This window comes from Moschus berezovskii, chromosome 4 (assembly GCF_049115385.1).
Source record: "Moschus berezovskii isolate FMDL1 chromosome 4, NW_MosBer_1.0, whole genome shotgun sequence".
NCBI classification, from domain to species: domain Eukaryota; kingdom Metazoa; phylum Chordata; class Mammalia; order Artiodactyla; family Moschidae; genus Moschus; species Moschus berezovskii.
Genome location: NC_142463.1, coordinates 72307060 through 72319050, shown reverse-complemented (window position 1 = coordinate 72319050; position 11991 = coordinate 72307060).

Genomic DNA, 11991 nt, shown 5'->3' with positions numbered 1-11991 from the left:
TGGGTGTTCATTGGAAGGACTGATGCTGAAGGTGAAACTCCAATACTTTGGCCACCTCATGCGAAGAGTTGACTCACTGGAAAAGACCCTGATGCTGGGAGGGATTGGGGGCAGGAGGAGAAGAGGACGACAGAAGATGGGATGGTTGGATGGTATCACCGACTTGATGGACATGAGTTTGAGCAGGCTCCAGGAGTTGGTGATGGACAGGGAAGCTTGGCATGCTGCAGTCCGTGGGGTTGCAAAGAATCATACACGACTAAGCAACTGAACTGAACTGAACCACTACAATGTTATGAGCCAGATACTATCATCCTCTTTATAAGGAAGGGAAACTGCAGCTAAAGAGTTTGAATGACTTGTATAGGGAGGCCCCGCTGGAGTGTGACAAGAACTTTGAAGAATCGTCTGTTTTACCCTACTTGTCGATTATGACATCTTTCCATAGATGTTGACAGAGCACATTGGACTCCTGGGTCAGAGATGAAGGACTATTACTGTAGCCAGAGTGTTAACATGATTGTATCAGTTCTCTTAACCCCAATTCTCACAGGAAAGAAGCAGGTGGGCTCAGATGGATGATTGCACACAAAATGGGTTGCATTACGTAAGAGGAATGCTGATCTTGGGGAACCTACCATTTTATAGCAAGCAGTAAGCAAGCCGGTTCTTTGTCTCACAGACATTCCCTAATCCTTCAAGGTTGCTCCCTGCAAACACAGCCTGAAAGAATGACCCAAGTGAGCAGGGTCTTATATTCTTAGCACACTCAGCAGGAACGTGCAGGGATGCTAAGGGCCTGTGTTCATTCCCTCTCCAAACAATGCCAGAGCCCAGACTGATGCCAGGATTGTATGCTTCATTTTACCACAATACATAAAGTTTCTTGATAGTAAACACTTTATGTAAAACATCATTATGCCCCCTTTAAGATTAATGAAATAAATATCCTCATATGCAGGAAGGAGAAATTCTGACATATACAAAATTAACTCTTAAAATAGCAAATGACTTCAGAGTGTTTTTGTTTAATCTTTTTTGAACTTGGAAATGTGCCAGGCATTAGTGGCATCTTAGAGTCTTCACTGCTGCAATGGCTTAATGTGTCCTTGGAATACCATACAGAGGAATTCTGGGAGCATTGGAGCCAAATCACAAATGATGAATCATTGACATGAGTAACAGTTCAGACTCATATGAAAGGTCTGGGAAGGGGGAATAGAAAAAGAAATCACCTGTTAAGAAAAGATGTGTTTGTCCTTAACTCCACTTAATAAATCAAGCAAATAATTCTTAGATATTTGATTGCTTTCAGTAGTTGAGATCAAAACCCCTTGTCTTTGTCATGGAAAACATTACTAAGACACAAGGTTACCAGACAGTGTGGGAAAACCAGGGCTTGTGTGACCAATTCTGTGAACAATCAGGGTGTGTTTTCGTACATCTTACCACTGGATGCCTGGGAAGCCATGGCAGAACAAGTGCTGTGTATGTTCTCTGACAATAAGTGTTTGTAGTGAGTCTGGTTTTAGAGGCAGCAATGTTAGCATGTAAAAGGAATGAAAATCTGTACTTAGTTTCCATCTAAGGAGAAAGATCCAGTAGGTTTTCTCATCCCTTTTCCTAAATCTAAGAGCTGAATTTTCTCAGGCAATAGTACACGCAGTTAACAGCCATCACACAACTTGCACCAAGAATTCCTACAGGTAAAAAGACAAGCCTCTTCTTTTCTGCCAACAGAGGGAGCCAAAGCACGGACTATATAACCACCTGTGAGCCAGCGGATCTTCACCCAGCTGCAATTTGAGTTCCCTGGGCAGCAAAACCCTACTCCATCTTGGTGTCTTATATTTAAGTTCAGATCATTATACCCCTCTGGGTGTCTGCAGTAACACTTCTCGTGTTTGTATAGAAGGATGATTTTTAAGTTACTGAGTTCTGTTTGCAGTGCTTAGAAGCAGCTTCAGCCTTCCCCAGAATCTCTAGAAATCCACTGTATTTCTATTTATTTTCACTAGCTTTGCTTTACTTCAGAGGGAGAAGGTCATTGGAGTACCAGTGTAATTCAATTCAAGGAGTATTTAGGGAGGATACAGTTGGGCCTACTGTGGGAGCTAGAATAGAAGTTTAAGACACAATCCCTACCTTTAAGGACACTCAGATTCCTTGGGAGAAATACCTGTGACTATGAAACAAGGAGCAAACCAATGCAAGATGGCATATGAAAAAGTGGCAAAATGTGATTCGGTATCCCTACCAGTAAACTGTTATTGAGTTTGCATTCCCAAATAAAAAGCATATACTCTATACTAATTATCTTTTTTAAAAGAAAAATGTAAAGGAAGAGATTTTTTTTTAAAATCAAACACTCCGAGAGTGGCGGTTAGGAACATAGGCTGTGAAGTCAGACTCCTGGTGTTCACCTCTTGGTTGTGCCTCTAATTTGTAAGATATCAGCTTTAACTTTTCTGAGCCTTTTCCTCCACCTCTGAAAAATCCTAAAGTTGTTGTGAGGATTATGGGAGTTAATCCTTGTAAGGGTTTTTCTCTGTCCTGGCACACAGTAAGTGTGTAGCAACTGTTTGCTGTTATTATTAGCAAGCAGCTCTCAATAAAGAAATCTCATACATTCTGCAGGAACAAACCGACCTCAGATACAGGGTCAGCTAAATTTGTTGCAACTCAAGAAACATTCTCAACCTCCCTACTGGACTCCTACTTAGCTGTTGACATCATATTTACATGATGGACCAAACAGAACGCTCAGCTTCTCCAACTAAAACACCTACCTTCACCTCCTCCTCATTATGCTCCCCCAAGAACTTTGTGTGGATATTTATCTTCCTGAGTGCAACCACATGGTTTCCCAAAGCAAGAGAAAAACAATGCATCCCTAAAGGATTTATGAAGACTCCTCTTGCCAGACAAAATCTGCTCACAACATTTAAATGATTGCTTTTTTCATCCTAATAAGTTTAGTGCTCACCATTCAGTAAGCTGTTTAATACACTAGGTGGCAAGGTGGAATAGGAGAAGGAAAAGAAAAAGTGCCAAGATGAAGAAATTTAGATATTAATGTAGAAAAGAGACACAAAAGAGTCCTTATGAATGTACAGCTGGGGTGAGGGTTTGTAGCGTCGGGATGCTGGGCAAGTAGGATAGAGGCCAGATGTGGCAAGGGGGCTGGGGGCAAGCTTGGTTCAGGATGAGGAATGTGGATTTCACGCAGTAGGCCGTTGCTTTTGGCATGAGAATGGCTGTGTTTTAGAATGGTTAATTTAGGAGGTGATACACAGGCTGAATGGAATGGAGCCCAAGGGTCAGGGAAAATTACATCCCATTTGATTTATGCTTAGCGTTGTCTTATGACTTCATCTCTTCAACAAGCAATGGTTGACTGTCTGGTTGACATACAAAGGAAAGAGACGTGTGCCTGGTTTACTGCCTAGGAGATATGATGAAAAGTACACAATTGTGATGCAAGGTAAAACTGTCCGAGTGAGACAGATGCAGTGTCTGGGACTTCAAGGGGAGAGACAGATTACATCCTGAAAGGGCAAAGCAGGGAGGAAGCTGCATTTGGGAAGGGCTACCTAACCTAGGGCCGACTTGCCTGCAAGGAACTCCAGGCAAGGGTTGGCAAACAGACTAGGGAGGATGGAGGAAGAAGATAGGTCAGGGCTGGGGAAATGGCAGCAGCTGAGCAGTCCAGTGTCTGAACGGGTCCAGCTAACTTGGCCTTGGCTGCAGCAGGTGCTGGTGGCAAAGGTCACCGAGGTTCAAGGCCCTGGTGACCAAGTCAGTTTCAGGCCAGTTCCATGGTTCTGTGCCATCAGCCCGTTCACAGGAGGACAAGAATCACAGCTGAGGATAAATGGAACGTGATCCAGCCGCCCAAAGGGAAGGTTTTGGAAAGAACTGGTTGATAGTCTCGGACCAGTAGGTTGGTGTTCAGAGGAGTCTAGTCACAAAGAGAAACTAAGGCAGAAGCAGGTATACCATGTCTGAGGCAGGCAGCACCATGTGTGTGACTCCAGACCTCGTGGCTGCCAACCAGGCTTCCAAGCCTGGAAGAGCTCAGGAAGAACGTAGGACCTTCCTGTAGGTGGTAGGCACTCCCTGCTGTCGGGACAGCTAGACAAAGGCCAAGCCTGACCTGGGTCTTCAAAGCTGCTCAGGCTTTGAGCTAGCAAAAACCACACTTATTCACTTAAGCACTGAGCACAGCTAACTGCCAGGGCACTCCGCTGGTCTCTGGGGACACTGTGGTGAGGAACACAAGTGCTTTCCTTGCCCCTCTGTACTCTGCAATCTTGAGCAAAGTCAGACAGGAGAGCATGGATGGATACCGGAAGTAAGTTTGACTTGTCAGGAGACAAAGAGCCTGAAGCCCTTTGAAGGCAAGGCTACAGGGCCTGAAATTGATGAGCCCGTGTCACCTCCTCCACAAACTGTCCCAGATCTTCTTCAGCCAAGTCTGCTGGTGGGGACGGGCTCCTCTTCTAGGTTGGAGGTGGGAGTCGCATAGTTTTCTATCTTATTTCTATATTCTCTCCGAGACTATCAACATCTTGAGGGGAAGGAACCACACTTTCTTGTCGCTAGATCACCCATGTCACACAGCTTGTGGGATCTTAGTTGCCCAACCAGAGATCAAACCTGGGCCCATAGCAGTGAAAGCTTGAAGCCCTAACCAGTGAACCACCACGGAATTCCTTAGCTTGTCTTCTTTTTAAACCAGAAGCTCTAGAAAGTTAAACATCCTTGCTTTCTAATTTAGGCAGTTCTCCCCAAGGCTTACTTAGCACCAGGCCCTGTCACTCCAGAAATGTTGCCTGAATGATCTTGGGAGTAGAACTTGATCTTCAATGTCCTAATTCTGCCTTCAGTCTCGTAGTTTGTGGGAGTGGGTCTTGAATCCCATCCCTTCAGATCCACTTCTCTTTCTTCCAAGTTATTAAACAAAGGCATTTCTCCACTCCTGGCCCACAAAGGATAACCATCTATTAAAACTTAACTACTCTTCAGTCTTTAGCAATTGAGAGTAATCATGAAGTCACAGTGCATTGTGCCAGGCGCTACACTGACTTCTCTGTGAATACGTGAACGTGCTCCATCCTTCTTTTGACTCAGTCGTTGCCCCTGTCTCTGGATGAGAAGGGGAGCCACAGAGAGCGCAGCAGGATGGATCAGGCACCTGCCCCCAGCTACCAGTTACCCTAAACTGTAGCTGCTTCTCCCAGGAAAATGATCAGGAGGGAACCAGCAAACAACTGGAAACAGGCTTGTTAGACCAGTGTCCTCAAATTCTGCCACACACTAGAATCCTAATGCCCAGGATGCACATGAGACCAATTAAAGCAGACTTGCTGGGATCTATAGCTGGCATCTATAGCTTTTTACACTTCCCAGGTGATTCTCATAAGCACCCAATTTTGAGAATGATTGCTTTCTGCTCTTCCTGCTAAAATGCTGACCATGGCCCAGGAGCATCAGCTTCACCTGGGAGCCCTACCCCAGCCCTGCTGAAGCCAAATCTGTATTTCAATAGATGTCCCAAATGATTCATTTGCATTAAAGTTTGAGAAGCACTGGTTTCAGGCTTAGGTAGCAAACTCTTATTAATTCTCTTGGCTTCTGTTATCAGTGTTAAGTCCTTAATAAGCATATCTCAAAATTCCATCGAAAAGCTCTGAATCAATCTGATTTATTGACTCAAAAAATGACCACAGAGAAAACTATGCCCTTTTACTTCCCACTGCGTGGGGAACTGGGGAAGAAAAGTTCAACTGCTAGTTATGTCCAACAGAACCTAGGTCAAGCCCATTCCAGAACTGGCAGAAGAATCACTCCTGGCTGTCTTGCCCCTTCTGAGATAGACTCAAGGACACAGGTAGGTGATGACCACACCTGGGCTGCCAAGGTGACTGTTAAAATCCTCCAGCCAGCGGTGTCCATGCTTTAATGGCTTCAGCTATTTTCCCATGGGGTATATGTGTCATAGCTCCACAAATGATACCAACAATCCTTTGTCCCAGCGGAGGTCTTATTTGTCATCAGCTTTCTGATTTCAACTAGAAACACTGTCCCATTGTTTTAGTTGTTTCTTTGCCATTACTTTAGAATGCGGTTTGCTTCACCTCATCTCTGCCAAGTCCTTGAAGCTGCTTCACAAGGTCTGTAAGAATACAATTTTTGCAGGCAGTGGTAGTTTGAAAACAATCATACATAACAATCATATAATTTCAGCCTTAAACCTGAGACCGCTGTCAGAACAACCAGGCTCATCTCTGTAAGTCAGTCAGAGGAGGAGGAGAAAGTCTCAGAGAGGCATAACTGTGTAGGGCAGCATGGTTTAGAAGGATTTGAGGGCAGGTATATGACCTTGGGAAATTACTTAGACTCTCTGAACCCATTTTCACACCTCTGAAGTGGAGAAAGTTATTTCTTTTTTTGTTTGTTTCTTTTTAGAAAGTTATTTCTGTTTCACAGGATTGTCCTGCAGATTAACTGAGCTGCTGACATACACTGACTAACAGTAAGGGGAGTAATAGTTATCTTTGTTGCCTTTAGTCCCTAAACTGTGTCGCAACCCCATGGATTGCAGCCCTCCAGGCTCCTCAATCCTCATGGGATTCCCCAGGCAGGAATAACGAAGTGGGCTGCCATTTCCTCCTCTAGGGGCATCTTTCCCACTCAGGGACTGAACCCTAGTCTCCTGCATTGGCAGGCAAATTCTTTACCCCTGAGCCACCAGGGAAGCTCGGTAGTTATCTAGTACTGCGTTAACCAATTATCTCAGACCTTAGCAACTCAAAACAATAAAATTATCTCAGTTTCTGTGGGTCAGGGAGCCACTTAGCTGAGTGGTTTACACTGATCTCTCTCGAGGTTGTTTGGGGCTGTGAGTACCTGAAGGTTTGACTGGAGTGGGAGGGTCTGCTCCCAAGATGACTCCACTCACTCACAGGCCTGTTGGCAGGAGGGCTTAGTTCCTTGCCTCAGCCCTCTCAACAGGGCTGCCTCCCCCAGACTGAATGATCTAAGAGAGAGGTGGAAGCCACATGCCTTTATGACCTAGCCACAGAAGTCCCATACCATCACTTCTGCATTCTATTGGTCACATGGATCAACTCCAATACAATGTGGGAGGGGAAGGGTGAGCCACCCTTACCACTGAGCCACCAGGGAAGCCCATGCCGCATCTTTAATATTAGTTTCTTTCTCTTAATATGGCAGCCAATTTCCCTCCTCCACTCCAATCACCAAATATTCTGAGAAGGAAGCTTCTTGAGGTAATTCAGTTTTGTTCTCACTCCAAATTACTTTGACTAAGTCTGAAGCTTCTCTCCTCACATCAGGCCTCACATGCGATCAAGGATCCAGACAGTTAGGCCTCAGAAATTTGGTACTAGACTCAGAATTTATCCCAGTTCATCTGACGAACATGGAGATTGACCGGGATGCTCCTTGTTTTACTGTTCTCTGGTCCTTGTCCACTTTCCCCTTGAAAGAATCCACTCTGTGCATTTTGTTGTATCTTCAAGATGTCAGGCTCAAGCACTATCAAATTTTCTGGCTGAAATTTCCCTCCTTGTCCTGGAATATCTGCCCTTGAATACAAAGGGTTTACTTTTGGATCCCTGACAGTATGGTTGTATAAATGTGACCCCACTGTTATACAAACGAATTCACATTTGAAAGGAAAGGGCTAGTTAATACCAAGTTCAACACTAGCAATGGGGAGGCATCAAGAACTAGAGAGGGGGAGAAGGAACAAGATGGCAGAGGAATAGGACGGCGAGACCACTCTCCCCCACAAATTCATCAAAAGAACGTTTGAACGCGGAGTAAAGTCCACAAAACAACTTCTGAATGCTGGCAGAGGACATCAGGCATCCAGAAAAGCAGCCCATTGTCTTTGAAAGGAGGTAGGAAAAAACATAAAAGATAAAAAGAGAGATGAAGTAAGGACGGAGCTCCGTCCCAGGAAGGGAGGCTTTAAAAAGAGAGAAGTTTCCAAACACCAGGAAACACTCTCACTGGTGAATCTGTGGCGAGCCTTGGAAGCTCAGAGGGCCACATAACCAGGAGGAAAAAGAAAGAAATAATTAAAACCCACAGATTACCCGCCAAACGGTAACTCCCAGCGGAGAAGCAGCACGGACGCCTGCATACGCCATTAGTAAGCGGGGGCTGGGCAGGGAGGAGCCGGCTGAACTGCTTAGAGGGAGGACTGGGCTTGAATGCCGTGAGAACAATCTGAGAGAACTGGGGATAGCAAAGCAGACTGGGATAGCTTCCCCATGAAAAGGCGAAAAGCTCTAACCGAAGACTCCGCCAGCCCAGCTCACAGAACAAAGGACTGAGCAGAGCGAGCCAGCTGCGGTCGGTCCATCCCCATCCCCCGCCGAGACAGGCAGGGAGGTCAGCCAGAGCCGGAGGGGGCAACCGCGGCCCCAGAAAGGCATCCGATACAAACTGCAGGCAGGCTTGTTGCTAATCAGGACTTCTTGGGCTTGGGCCGGTCAATATCCGCCTGAGAAGGTACGCCGGTTGTACACCCAGAAAACCGAGTGGCAGGGACTGGGGAGGCGATAAGTCGCAGCAACCACACTCGCCAAACACCCGGTCACCTGAGCTGCTCGGACCGGGGAAGGCACAAAACGCAGGCCCAACCAAGTCTGCGCCTTTGTGGAGTACCCAAGAACCTGAACTTGAGCCGCTCAGACCTGGGAAGTGCATACAACCTGTCACCGTCCACGGACACTTCCCGGCAGAGCAACCTAGAGCCTGTGCAGTGTAGACTGGGACAGCACACGCGCTGTGAGCGGGGGCAAACCCAGTGTGGCCGAGACGCTGTGAACACTCCCCACAGACGCCAGAGATATTTGTCTGCAGCGTTCCTCCCTTCCCAGAACAGGACTGAACAACTGAGCCTTAGTAAGTGTCCACCCGCCCCCTAGTGTCAGGGCGGAAATTAGACACTGAAGAGACCAGCAAACAGAAGCTAAAACAGAGGGAACCACCTTGGAAATGACAGATAGAGAAGTCTAGAGACTACTCCAAGAATAAAACCAAAAACCAGAGGCAAGAGGCTTAAGCCCGAATCCTGAGAACACCAGAGAACTCCTGACTCCAGGGAACATTAATCGATAGGAGCTCATCAAACGTCTCCATACCTACACTAAAACCAAGCACCACCCAAGGATCAATAAGTTCCAGAGCAAGACATACCACACAAATTCTCCAGCAACACAGGAAAATAGCCCTGACCTTCAATATACAGGCTGCCCAAAGTCACTCCAAACCCACTGACATCTCATAACTCATTACTGGACACTTCATTGCACTCCAGAGAGAAGAAATCCAGCTCCACCCACCAGAACACCGACACAAGCTTCCCTAACCAGGGAACCTTGACAAGTCACCCATCCAACCCCACACATAGCGAGGAAACTACATACTAAAGAGAACTCCACAAACTGCAAGAAGAGGGAAAGGCCACCCCAAGCAAAGCAATATAAGCAAGATGAAGAGGCAGAGAAATACCCAGCAAGTAAAGGAACAAGATAAATGCCCACCAACACAAACAAAAGAGGAAGATATAGGGAATCTACCTGATAAAGAATTTTGAATTTTGGTGGTGAAAATGATTCAAAATCTTGAAAGCAAAATGGAGTTACAGATAAATAACCTGGAGAAAAGGATTGAGAAGACAGAAGAAAGGTTTAATAAGGACTTAGAGGAAATAAAAAAGAGTCAATATACAATGAATAATGCAACAGAGATGAGATCAGAAACACTCTGGAGGGAACAAACAGTAGAATAACAGAGGCAGAAGACAGGATAAGTGAGCTAGAAGATAGAATTGTAGAAATAAATGAAACAGAGAGGAAAAAAGAAAAATGAATTAAAAGAAATGAGGACAATATTAGAGACCTCTGGGACAATGGTAAACGCTCCAACATTCGAATCATAGGAGTCCCAGAAGAAGAAGACAAAAAGAAAGGCCATGAGAGAATACTTGAGGAGATAATAGTCGAAAACTTCCCTAAAATGGGGAAAGAAATAATCACCCAAGTCCAAGAAACCCAGAGAGTCCCAGATAAACCCAAGGCGAAATACTTCAAGACACATATTAATTAAATTAACAAAGATCAAACACAAAGAACAAATATTAAAGCAGCAAGGGAAAAGCAGCAAATAACACACAAGGGGATTCCCATAAGGATAACAGCTGATCTTTCAACAGAAACTCTTCAGGCCAGGAGGGAATGGCAAGACTTACTTAAAGTGATGAAAGAAAATAACCTACAGCCCAGATTACTGTACCCAGCAAGGATCTCATTCAAATATGAAGGAGAAATCAAAAGCTTTACAGACAAGCAAAAGCTGAGAGAATTCAGCATCACCAAACCAGCTCTCCAACAAATGCTAAAGGATCTTCTCTAGACAGGAAACACAGAAAGGGTGTATAAACTCGAACCCAAAGCAATAAAGAAAATGGCAACGGGATCATACTTATCAATAATTACCTTAAACGTAAATGGGTTGAATCCCCCAACCAAAAGACAAAGGCTGGCTGAATGGATACAAAAACAAGACCCCCATATATGTTGTCTACAAGAGACCCACCTCAAAACGAGGGACACATACAGACTGAAAGGGAAGGGCTAGAAAAAGATATTCCATGCAAACAGAGACCAAAAGAAAGCAGGAGTAGCAATACTCATATCAGATAAAATAGACTTTAAAACAAAGGCTGTGAAAAGAGACAAAGAAGGAAACTACATAATGATCAAAGGAACAATCCAAGAAGAAGATATAACAATTATAAATATTTATGCACCTAACATAGGAGCACTGCAACATGTAAGACAATTACTAACAAGTATGAAAGGGGAAATTAACAACAATGCAATAATAGTAGGAGATTTTAATACCCCGCTTACATCTATGGATAGATCAACTAAATAGAAAATTAACAAGGAAACACAAACTTTAAATGATACAATAGACCAGTTAGACCTAATAGATATTTATAGGACATTTCACCCCAAAACAACGAATTTCACCTTTTTCTCAAGCGCACACGGAACCTTTTCCAGGATAGATCACTTCCTGGGCCATAAATCTAGCCTTGGTAAATTAAAAAAAATTAAAATCATTCCAAGCATCTTTTCTGACCACAATGCAGTAAGATTAGATCTCAATTACGGGAGAAAAACTATTAAAAATGCCAACCTATGGAGGCTGAACAACACGCTGCTGAATAATGAACAAATCATAGAAGAAATCAAAAGAGAAATCAAAATATGCATAGAAATGAATGAAAATGAAAACACAACAACCCAAAGCCTCTGGGACACTGTAAAAGCAGTGCTAAGGGGGAAGTTCATAGCAATACAGGCACACCTCAAGAAACAAGAAAAAAGTCAACTAAATAACCTAACTCTACATCTAAAGCAACTAGAAAAGGAAGAAATGAAGAACCCCAGGGTCAGTAGAAGGAAAGAAATCGTAAAAATTAGGGCAGAGATAAATGCAAAAGAAACAAAAGAGACCATAGCAAAAATCAACAAAGCCAAAAGCTGGTTCTTTGAGAAGGTAAATAAAATTGACAAACCACTAGCCAGACTCATCAAGAAACAAAGGGAGAAGAACCATATCAATAAAATTAGAAATGAAAATGGAGAGATCACAACCGACAACACAGAAATACAAAGGATTATTAGAGAATACTATCAGCAATTATATGGCAATAAAATGAATAACCTGGAAGAAATGGACAAATTCCTAGAAAAGTACAACTTTCCAAAACTGAACCAGGAAGAAATAGAAAATCTGAATAGACCCATCACAAGCACGGAACTAGAGGCTGTAATCAGAAATCTTCCAGCAAACAAAAGCCCAGGTCCAGATGGCTTCACAGCTGAATTCTACCAAAAATTTAGAGAAGAGCTAATACCTATTCTACTCAAACTCTTC